Below are 12,848 nucleotides of genomic sequence, written 5' to 3'. Positions count from 1 at the left end.
TATTGAGTGTGAATTGCAAAGAAAATACAAGGTCATCTGAAGGAAAGAAGTTCAAGGGAGCATGGCAACAGCAGGAAGAACAAAAATGAAATTTATTAATTAGGCTCCTATTTGTAAATCTCTTGTCAAGGACAATTACGTTTTTAAGTAAGTTTTCTTTGGTATTACTAGTATATTTACATGAAAGATAATATGTTGCATTTTTATTTCAGATTCACCAGGTTTTCTTATAAAAAAGAAACTGGATCAGCCAGCAGTTGTATGTACACAGTTGAGAAATAGTTGTCACATTTAAAATAAATTTCCCAGTAGAAATGTGATCATTAGTTCTTTATTTGTAGTTATTTATACACTGCACAAAGACCAACAGGGCCAAGAAAAAGGGAAATACAAATCTGTTAACGTCACAGTTCTGCTTGAACTTCAAATTTGGTTTCATGAATTATTCTTTCCTGTTTGGGACATAAGTCTTTGTTGCTAATACACATATCAGATTTATTTCATGTGCAACATTAAGATGACAATTCAATAATTTCCAATTATTAATGTTTATGCTAAGAGAAAAATTCACATAAGTCCTTAAAGAAAAAAGTAGCTGATATATACACTTCCCCATTTCTATAGCTAAAAACAGAAGAGCAATGTAGCTTAAGTTACTTTAAAAAATTTGAAGTTTTCAAAAACTTTATTTCCCCTTCAAAGATCTGAAAGGCAGAGTATGAAATCAACCTACATTTTTTTTTCTACTCACCTAACATCAGTCAATCGTGGGTGACTAAATCTCTACAAGTTTGCTTTAAATTGAAAAGTCCTTTAAACTAATACTGTATTCTTGAAGTATTCTTAAACGAATACTGAATTTTTAAAGTATAAAGGAGACAAAGTTGGCATCTAGGAAAATAGAAACATTCTATTGATCCCCCAAGAGACATGAAGAAAGCCAAAGATCACATAAGCAGTCTGTTTGGCAGTGGCAATAGTGCAAGAAAGAGCTATTAGTTCTAAATAGCACTGTGCCCACCAGGACGCAGGAATCTGCACCCAGGATCTCCTGTTGCTGTTTGCAATATTAATTTATACTTTCTGCAAACTGGATAATATATATTGGTAAGACAAGCAACATTGCTTCTTAAACAAAGCCATAGTGGGTAAAAGAACTGATAAGTGATTAGCAAAGTCGGGTCTACTTCTGGCAAGTACATCACAATGTTTGTAAGTCACGTATGAGATTGCCAAAGTGCCTATCGGCCAACTGAGCGAATCTTCTAGAAAAACGCCTCACAGTTGAAATGTTAGGGGAGTGACTCTGTAAATGCATGTCACACCTTGGAAGCTTTTAATGATGTGGGGGTATGCACATGAACATATGCATGCAAAACGCTTTACTCTCCTTGTAATGTTCCAAATTCTAAAAATGTACATCTTGTGACTGGCGTGAATTATCTCTATGATACTGGAAAATTACCTGTCTTTCTAGCTTAAAGTTTTTGAAGGGCTTTTTTGTAGATTGAGTGTGCATTGAAAACATGATACCTTATTTTCCAGAAACCATAATCATTAGAAACTTTTGGAGGAGGGAAGAGGTTTGTGTAAATTGGCACTTTACAACTCAGTACTTTTGAGTTTTAGTTCCTCCTTAATAGAAAATGTTGATTTTTTTCTTTCTAGTGAAAGGCTTTAGCTAGGTACGATGACTCTTATTTGGGGCTTCAAATTAAACTTCAAAAACAGCTTCACTAATATCCAGTGAATGCCTGGATGGTCCATCTTTCACTCCAACTCAGTGTGTGTAATAATGTCATATTTTGATTCATGTGTCTCTTCTTTGTTTAACTTGTCTGTTTTATTTCTGGTCTTACAGAGGTACTGTGCATTTCATTAAGCCTCTGGCCAGTAAGCATTTTCCTGATGCTTTCTGTGCCAAGGGAAGAAGAGATACCCCAGAAAGGGCCCTGACTGTTGCTACTCAGAGACCAGCAGCAAAGCATCATCTGGGCATTTACATCAATCTACTTTTTACGTTTTTCATCTGATGAAATTCACTTTCAGGTGATGGGGTTTACTTTTGTTACAGCAAGATTGTAAAGAAAAAGGGAAAGAGTTAATGTTCAGCCTACAACATCCAAAATAAAATGTTTTATTGTGCAAAAGATAAAAGATTTGAAAGCCAAGCTTTGTTAAGAGAAGAATTTCTACTAGTCCTGTCTTTCCCCCTTTTGTCATATCACAAAGCAGGCGAATGCAGATCATAAGTTTCTTCCATAGCATAGAAACGACCTCTATCCCACGTATGACCTAGACTGTGAAGTTTTCCCTTCATTGGTTTTATTTGGAAATAACTATGTATTTACAGAAGAGCTGCAAACATGGTACAGAGAGTTCTCATGTACCCCTCCCCCAGCTTCCCATAATGATCAAAATTAAGAAACTGACATTGGCACCATACTCAGACTTTAGTTGGATTTCCCCGGGTTTTCTACTAATTTTCTTTCTTTTCCAGGGTCCAATCTATGACATCACATTGAATCTAGTGCATGAGTCTCCTCCAAGCTCTGATCATTTCATGGTCTTTCCTTGTCTTCCATGATCTCTACAGTTTTGAAGAGACTGTCCCTCGATCTGAGTTTATCTAATGTTTTCTCATGATAAGACTAAATGTTTATGCTTTGAGGAGGAATACCAGAAAGGTGATGTTAGGCCATGAATGGTATCCTTAATGTATGAGGATAAGACAAGGAGAAAATAAAAAGCCAGAAGTTTGCTCTGGTCCCAAGAGATGGTAGGGAGAGAAAAGAGACAGAAGCAGGGCAAGTAGATAAGATGATAATAGACGTCTAGTTTTCAGGATCTCTTCCACACACAACTCTTTGGGCAAATCTTCAGGGCAAGGGCAGCTTTGTAACATCTTGATAGGTACAGAGTGACCAGAGGCCATTGGGTTGATGGCTCACTTTCCCAGATTTAGGCTCTAGGCAGTGATGTGCTGGTAAATGTTTAATAACTGGCCTTGGGGGTGGGGGGCTGGGGTAGAGGTGTGGGAGGGTGGAGGCCTGATTTATAAAGTTTGCTCATTTCCGTGGTGTAAATACTCCTGCCTTGACCAATTTGAAACTATCAACATAACATTACTGAACAGAATTCGGAAGAACTATGTTGTAGTTCACTGTTATATAGTATTTCTACCATGCATCTATAACAAACATAGATAATAGTAAAATGCAGTAAAATAAATAGGAAGTGATGATTCTGAGTATCAATTACCTTGGCTGTTAATATAGTTTGTTTAAAGGTATGTTTATATTATTTGATTTATAATAATGCTCTGTTTAACAGCTAGAGTGTAAAATTCCTAAAAAAATTTTTACAGGCTCCCTCCAGCATGTCACTGCTTCTAGGGGATTCTGGGCATTTGGTCCAGTACCACATCCCACGTGGATCAGAAGCAATGATGCAGAGGTGGCCGCAGAAGGTGTATAGGACTTAGAAAGCAGTCCTGTCTCCTCATGGCCTTTGTGTGGGAAGCAAAGCTCTCCGGGTCTTGGGAAAGAGAAGGATGAGGGAGGAAGAGAATTTGAGATAGACTGAGTCATCTAAAATAATGTTACTCAGGCTTTCCGGGTGGCACAGTGGTTAAGAATCCACCTGGCAATGCAGGGGACACAGGTTCGAGCCCTGGCCTGGGAAGATCCCACATGCCGCGGAGCAACTAAGCCCATGTGCCACAACTACTGAGCCTGCACTCTAGAGCCCGCAGGCCACAATAGCTGAACCTGCATGCCATAACTACTGAAGCCCACGTGCCTAGAGCCCATGCTCTGCAACAAAGAGTAGCCTCCGCTCGCCACAACTAGAGAAAAGACAGAGTGCAGCAACAAAGACCCAATGTGGCCAAAAATAAAATAAATTTATAAAAAAATAAAATAAAATAAAGTAATGTTACTCAAAATCCAGTCCACGGGCAGTGCCAGTCCACTAACTATTACTGATCTGAGGTGAGATAAATACAGGTGAGTTCACGTTCAGAAATTTTTATCATAAATTGACATTGCCTTGACATCCTAGCATGTGATCAGTGGACGGGGCTTGTTGGACAAGATATAGACCAGTTCAGGTGCATTGAACTGGAATGGCAAGGTGCTTGTGGCACGAGCTGCATCCTAGTCCTACATAGGAAGACCATGTATTGGATCCATGATCCATTGGAAAGATCAATCAATTTGAGAAGCATTCATCTCAGAGGGGTTGGTTTTGAAATCATCAACTTTAGAAGGGAATAAAATGCTGAGTAGTCTGAATGAGAGGTTGTCAGCATGTGTTCCTTGGACCAGCAACCTGGTCCACCCTGGAACCCCTTAGAAATGCAAGTTCTAAGTCCCCAGCCAATGTACTGAATCAGAAACCTTGGGGGTGGGCCCAGCAATCTGTGTTTTAACAAGCCTTCTAGGTGTTTCTGCTTCACGTCTGTATTTAAGAACCACTGGTTAGAATGTTTTAAGTGAAAGAATTATGTTCAAGCTGGAGGAAAATGAAACACAATTAATTAAGTGCAAATTATCCCTGCTAGTATGCAGAGCTGGAGCCCATGAAAAAGATCAGACCAGGTAGAGGAAGAAGGAAGAAAACTCACCTTTCTTTGCATATCGGAATGATACGCGAATGTTAAAGCCAACTACTCTTAGTGGGTGATGATTTTTAATTTTTCTCTACAAGCTTACCCATAGGGCTGTGTTTCCACATTTCCAAGCATCAGTCATTTCCCAGCCCACTGCAGCCTGTTTTTATCAAAAAGGGTCACAGCGATAGGAACAAAAGAGTGTTTTCTTCAGCTTTGCTCTCACCACACAACTGCTGGATTTCTGGCTTTCCTCGCATTCCCTACAATTACCACTATTAATAGCTCAGGAGGCCCCTCTTGGCTGCTTTGGGTTCTCCATCTTTTTCCCTCTCTGCTCTCTATTCCAGGTACCCCTAGCATTTCATCTCCAATGCTTCTGTTCCTTCCCAGATATGGTTTTGGCTTAGAATCTGGCTGACCTGGACATAAGCCATATCACAGCCAAGAAATTCCCTCTGCTTTCCATCAGTGCTACGTTTTCTTTCTGGGGGGCGCCACATGGGGCTCACAGGATCTTCTAAGGCCATCTTTCTCAAATTGATGTGCAAGCAAATCACCTGGGGCTCTTGTTCTGGGACAGGTCTCATCCTGCAGGTCTAGGGTGGGCCCGAGGAGCTGCATCTCTAACAAGCTCCCAGGTGATGCTGCTGTTACCAGTCTGCAAACAATTATTTTGAGAAACAGGTTTAGAGCAGTGGTTTTTCTACTTTCACCATGTCTTCTCCCCAGGTCTTGAACACAGGTGAGGAAGTGTTGTCACAGGGTGACCAGCTGTCCTGGTCTGACAGGGATTGTCCTGAACACCATGTGTCCTGGGATATCCCACAGTCCTGGGCAAATCTAACAACTGGTCATCCCAGCAGCCCCGAACCACTCTGAAGAGCCCTCATTCTGCTTCTCCCCGACTCCCTCCCCATCTGACCCTTGGATTTTTGCTTCTTGACTCTTAAGATAAATGTTTTCCCTTGAGGCTCTTCATTTCTTCTCCATGAGATGCCCTCTCCTTGGCAAACCTGTCTCCACTGGCCCTGAAAACAGAACTGCATTTGCACCCTATGTAGTTAGTTAGCCCAGTCTTTGGAAGAGCTGCCCATTAAACTTGGTTTGGAAGGTTCCATGTAATGTTTCCCCACAGGTGGTCAGAACTAAGAGGCCTCTCTGAGATTGGCTGGGCCCCTATTTGACAGTTCACTCCTGTGCTTTCACATAAACATTCTCATCCCTCCTGGTCTCTGCAGACCAAGCAGGATTGCCCAGTGCCTGGAAGCAATGCATATTCTGCTTTGCTTCTTAGGTGATGATGTGGATGTTAACTGGAATTAGCAAAAACAAAAATCTTCAACTCTGAGGTTTGGCAAATACATGTTTTCCAGTATTTCCAATTGTCCTTTTTACGTTGAAGCCATGAATTCTTTTATGCACAACTTCATGCTTCATCATCGTAGAAATACAGCTCTGATTATGTCCATCCACAGCTAAACACCTTCATTAACACTGAATTTCCAGCAGAATCATTTCCAGACTCCCCATGTTAGAACAAAGCCGTGGTTCTCAAAACTTTAGGATGCATCAGAATGACCTAGAGGGATTGCTAAAACACTGATTGCTGGCCTCACCCCTGAGTTTCAGATTCAGTTGGCCTGGGTGGGGACCCAGAAACTTGCATTTCTAACAAGTTTCCAGGAGATTCGGATGCTGCTGGCTCACAGAACACACTCTGAGAACCACCAGGCTAGTGGACCCCTTCCATCCAGCCACAGATTGCTTTCCTAACACCCAGCTACAGTATATGTTTTCAAAGATAGCCCTGTGCATACTGTATGCTTTCCTACTCTGTGCCTTTGTTTTGTTTCATTCATGTATTCACTCATTCATTGTCTTAGTCTCCTCAGGATGCTATAACAGAATACCAGAGACTGGGTACCTTAAACAACAGACATTTATTTCTCATGGTTCTGGAGGCTGGAAGTCCAAGATCAAGGTGCCTGTAGGTTTGTTTCTTGGTGAGGGCACTCTTCTTGGCTTGCCGACAGCCACTTTTTCAGTGTATCCTTGTGTCTCTTCCTCTTCTTCTAAGACGCTCCACCTTCATGACCTCATCTAAACCTAATTACCCCCCAAAGGCCCTACTTCCTAATACCACTGCGTTGCGGGTTGGAATTTCAACACAGGAACTTGGGGAGGGACACACATTCAGTCCAGAACACTCATGGATTCATTCATTCAATCAGTGGTTCATTATTTCATCAAACTTTTTTCCCCAGTTTTATTGAGGTGTAATTGAACAAAGTTGTAAATACTTAACGTTTACAATATGATTTTTTGGATAAACTTCTTCAAACATCTTTTTTAGCATTTGCAATTTTATTTCTTTATTTTTAAAACTTTTTCATCAAACATTTTTTAAAGACCAACACGACTGGCCCTGTCCAGTGCCCTCATGAAGTTTATGGTATAAGAGAAGAGAAATTTTACCCTTTTACGGAGTGCTTCATGGTTTCCAAAGAGTTTCCACACTCAATCTCCCATTAGATCTTCTCCAGAGCCCTGAAAGACCAACGGGCACAGATCGTTTTACACATTTCACAAATGAAGAAATTGAAGGGGAAGCGGCTCATCCAAGGTAATGTCAACGCAGGTCTTCCCAGTCCCAGGCCAGCGTATTTTCCACTCAGTTCCACAGCTTCAGTCTTGGCTTACTGTACCCTCTCACTCCCTACTGTCCAAACTGTACCCCTTCTTTAAAGCCCAATCCGACACTACCTCCTCCACAAAGCCTTCCCTGATAACCCTAGTTAAGATAATTTCTCCTTCTAGAAAATTCGAATTCAAAAACATACATTCACCCCTGTGTTCATAGCAGCACTATTTACAATAGCCAACAGATGGAAGCAACGTAAGTTTCCATCGACAGATGAATGGAAAAAGAAGATGTTGTGTGTATACACAATGGAATATTACTCAGCCATAAAAGGAATAAAAGAATGCCATTTGCAGCAACATGGATGGACCTAGAGATGATCATACTAAGTGAAGTAAGTCAGAAAGAGAAAGACAAATACCACATGATATCACTTATATGAGGAATCTAAAAAAAAATGATACAAGTGAACTTATTTACAAAACAAAAACAGACTCACAGACATAGAAAACAAACTTATGGTTACCAGAGGGGAAATGGGAAGGGAGGAATAAATTAGGAGGTTGGGATTAACAGAAACACAGTACTATAAAATAGATAACCAACAAGGACCTACTGTATAGCACAGGGAACTATATTCAATACCCTGTAATAACTTACAATAGAAAAGAACATGAAAAAGAATATATATGTATATGTGTAACTGAATCACTTTGCTGTACACCAGAAACTAACACAACATTGTGAATCAAGTATACTTCGATTAAAAAAAATAATAATTTCTCCTTCTCATAAAGTAAGATAGTACTTTATTTTGTGTCTCTACTGGCATTAAAAAAAAAAAATATATATATATATATATATATATATATAAAAAACCTCCCTTTCTAGATAGACTCCAATCTCCTCGGGAATAGGGTTAACACTTCACTCTCCTTTTGGTCTCCCAATGCAGTCAGTTCTTATCTTATAGTAGATGCTCATTAAAGCACTGAGAAATGAATAAAGGAATGAAGTTTGGGGAGATGAAAATTTTACCTATTTTCTGAGTCAGTAGTTATATTCATAAGATAATCAATGAAGAATATATTTGAAGATGAACAGAGTTGTCTATTATCTCCATAATTAATTAAGTGACTGCTGGATGCCAGGTGATTTATGTTATGACATTTTGCTCTCATAACCTAACAGATAAAAAACATCGTTCCTATTTTCAAGTGGACATACTGAAGCCTCGAATTGTTTAGAAATTTTCCCCAAGTTCAGACATTGATGGCTTGTTAGAGAGGTGACCAAACTCAATTCCTTTTCACCTCATGTGGTAACATGAACACATGAAATCACCTCCAATTTTACTATAACAATAAGAAATTGTCCAGCATTTATCTACATAAGAAATTAGTTCAAATTGTAGTAATAATCTTGAGATCACCTTTTAGTAACATAGTCTCTCACAGTATTATTGACTCATCCTTGATTCACCATTTGTTGGGTGAATCCTTTGATCCATTTTTCCAAAAGAGGAAAGGAATTTCACTACTACCGTTGCTATTACTATTTTCTTATTCTTCATGTGGTCAGTCATCACTAATTGTGAAAATGCTGCCTTCTGACTTAGTAAATCTGTCTTAACCAGTGGTACTGTGTTCTAATGGAACATGACTCCTAGACAAGAGAGTGTAAAAATTTGGGGCAAATCCTGGAACAAAGTTGGGGTGGGGGTGGATAAACCTAGACATGCTTTCATGAATCACCCCCAAAGGAATAATAACTTTAGCAAAAATGAAAAACTCAGACATTAAAACAATTTGTTAGACATTTACCATTTTATAGAGATGAGAATTATTAGGGAGTTTAACCAAAGGACATTATTAATGAATGTCATAGGGCCTGGAGAGAGGCAGGTAAGAGACAGATGGCATTAAGGAGACAGCTAACTCACCTAGGAGGGTTCACAAGTGGGTTCTGCAGCTGAAGTCTTAGAAGAGCAGAGGCCAGCAACATCCTGAAAACCAAATAGGCACATCAAAGGTGACTGTTCTTCCAAATGTATAAATACCAATTTGCATCCTTTCCTCTTACAGGTACTGCAATATTTTACCTGGTAAACACCTGTCGGTATAATTGGCAGGGGTTATTAGAAGGTCTTGTCATTTCATTACCCATTAAGACAGCTAACAATAAATCCCAGCATCTTAACAGTTGTTTGGGTTTTTTGCTTTGTTTTTTGTTCTGTTTTTGTTTTTATTTCACTGAAACTGTTTTAGGTCATGAAAAAATTCTACCAAAATCTTCCAAATCTTCAGATCTTTTGGATCTGACAGGTGGAATAAAGTTTCAAAGCACATCTTCAGGCCTCCTGGGGTGTTCAGTTCAGAAAAATCAAGTCACAACAAATGTCTTCTTTCTTATACAGCTTTCTATTGTCAGATCAGGGAGCTGGAAAAGGTCATGCATCGAGAAGAAGGTGAAAATTGGGGAAGTAGATAAATATTCTCTCTAATTCAGGGCTGGTGAAATTAATGTAATATTGGCTTCAATGGGCAGTTTCAATCGCTCTTGTACCTGTCCTCAGAGATATGACACAAGCGGAAACTGAGCTTCTTGAAAATAAAGAACATAGACGTTTGATTTTTGTCAGTGCTTCTTGGAAAGAATTCAGAAGTGCCTCTTCAACCAACAGTAGGTAGGTTTCTAGAAATCTCTGCATTGGGGAATTCGTAGTAAGGACAAAGTACAACCTATATATAGAAATGAAACTTGTTGCTAATGGGTGTGCTATCTAAGGACCAGTTACAGGGAAATGTCATTTTGTTTGGTCACTAAGGAGCTGTAAAACAATGAGGTTTGTTTGTAAAATAACAGTAACAATACTAGATGATACTTACATATTTAAGTACCACACAGTGTTCTAAATACATTTAATTTAATCTAAATACATTTAATTTAATCTTCCTAATCACCCAGTGAGGTAAGTACTATAATTATCATCATTTTACAGGATAAACTTAGAAACAAAAGTTCAACAACTTGCCCACGGTCTCACATCTAATAAGTGGTGACACAGGCAGCCTGGCTCCAGAGCCCAGGCTCTTACACAATAAACTCTATCAGATTTTTATATATAAACAATGGTATATATTTTTGAATATAAGGAACACATATTATTAATAATGGAACATAAGGAACACATATTATTAAAAATTTGAGAACGTGAGAAATGGAAGAAAAGAAATGGAAGACTAGTGCTACTAACCTCACATAATTGGACTTTATACTTTCTTTTTTTCAATAATTCCTCGTTGTTTCCTTTCCATCTTGTCTTTTGTATGGACTATGTTTTGTTTACTTTTATCTTCCACGATTATTTATAAAACAGATATTCTGTTTCCTATTCAACTCGTACCTATATTAAATTGTTCACAATTAACCTTAAGTGCATTCTTACCTAATGATTTAAAAAGAAAAGCAAAACTTCTAATGCTTTTTTAGTTTTCTCCAAGTTCTCTTTTCACATTGTGATCATAAGTTAGACTCTTTATTAAAAATTTTAAAACCTCCTTTTCAGGATTGTTTTATTGAAAACATTGTTTCTTTAGTAAAAAAAAAAATTCTAGCCATCAGCATCAATTCTTAATTCACTTCAATGTTCACTATACTTTATTCATTTATTACTTTGTCTTTACCTTCTATGTTAAATTAGCACTAATCTTTTTCCCTGAAATTTCCTATTCTTGAATTTTTGTACTGTCTCACCTCTTAGTGATCTGGAAGCTATCTCTTTGCAATTTTTACAGAAAATAATCTGACACCTTGCAGATTTAAAAATGTTCTTCTGTTGTTTATACATATAAGCCAATAATTGGGTAGGCATAAAACTTGCAGAATCAAACTTGTTTCTCTTAAAATTGTGTAGAAATTGAACTATGGTCTTAAAAAAGTTCTTGTTCTATATTAGAAATATGAAGGCAATCTACAAGAGCACATATATGTTTTCCTAGATACTTGCAGGAATTTTGTTTGTCTTAGAAATTTAAAAATTTACCAGCCTATGACCAGACATTTATCTCTGTTCCTTAGTTTTGCCCAAAAGAAACCTTACAGTGTCACTGTGGCTTTTACATGTAGAAAGTCTTCTTCTGGTACAACTTTGATTTTTACTTCTGATCCACCTGCTCTATTTTCAGGTGGATCATTTGACTCATAAATTTTATTTTATTCATAAATAAATGAATTGTTTTCATCATTCTGTTCATAAATTCAAGAAATATTTATCTCACACTAACAGTATATACTGTGTTAAGCACTCCGTTGGGGTAGGATTACAATAAGATGTTTATTGTTCTCAAGGAGCTTACGATCTAAGCTAGAACTCCAGAACTTGCCCATTTTCCTCTTATCCTTTTAACTTTTATTCATTTTCTTTGGATAGTTAGACTAGTTATGAGGTTTATCTTCTGTATCCCTCATTTCTTCTTCTGCAAAACAGAAATTTCACTTGCTGAATTTTTTATTTAGTCACAATCTATTCTGATTTTTACCTGTTCTTGTTAAATTAAAAACAAAAGAGTCTGTCCTGCTATATTGTTATAATTGCATTCCTAAGACACCTCATATTATCAAAAGGTTACTATAAAAAACAATTATTTCAAGGAGAAAAGGGGCTAGGGGCTAAACAGTTTGAAATGCACAATAATAAAATAATGTTTACTACAGTAATTTTAATAAGTGTGCTTTTAAATCTGTTTTTAACTCAAATTACAAAGAATAAATTTTTATTTCAAAATCAATAAATATAGTTCTCAACATTACTGACCAAGTAATGTTAGACTTACAATGTAAAGTAAGACCACATTTTAGACAACGAGTTCTTAGGACCATGAAATAAATTATATTACAGTTTGTAACTGTCTAAGGTAAGGAAAGGACTACAACACCAACTGAGCAACCAGCCATTCAAACAAATCTATTCCAATTATTTTTATGGAATAATTTTGCTTCCACATGTATAACTCTAGTTCTAGACAGGCCATCATGTTAAAATTAACAATAGCCAGTAAAATGCAAACGATATATCTTAATTTATCAGTGGTGTTATCTCCAATTCCATCTACAGAGGAAAAGCTCCCATGCCTTCAATGTACTTCCATGAAATTCCCCTTTCCTTATAAGCTTACGGGGCCAGCTTCTAGCACTTACCAAGAAAGCAAAGGAGAGAACAAAAAAGGAACAAAGGAGAACATTTTGTGATGCTTATATATTTCAAGTCATTGGTGCACAAGGCCCAAGAAGCCATCAAAGGGAAGTCTTATGTTTGACCATTAAAATGCAGTAATGCAATTCTGCCCAGGAGTAACTTTTACTCTGCTATAGCATAGGAAACTCCCAAGGTATGTCAGGGCCAGCAACACTGAAGGCCACAGAAACATGTTACAGTATGAATGTGACAAAGTAGACTCTTCATTCCTTCCAATATCTGGAATATGTTTATTTCTCATATTTTTACTGTTGATGCATAAAATTCTTCTACAGATGGTTTTAAAGCCTTTAAAAAAGTAATTCGGTGGAAGAGTGTATTCATATATTGCAGCT

Source organism: Delphinapterus leucas, chromosome 4 (genome assembly GCF_059928025.1).
Source record: "Delphinapterus leucas isolate spDelLeu-1000000601 "Yukka" chromosome 4, BTC_Dleu_Yukka2, whole genome shotgun sequence".
Lineage (NCBI taxonomy): Eukaryota > Metazoa > Chordata > Mammalia > Artiodactyla > Monodontidae > Delphinapterus > Delphinapterus leucas.
This window is presented reverse-complemented; position numbering follows the sequence as displayed.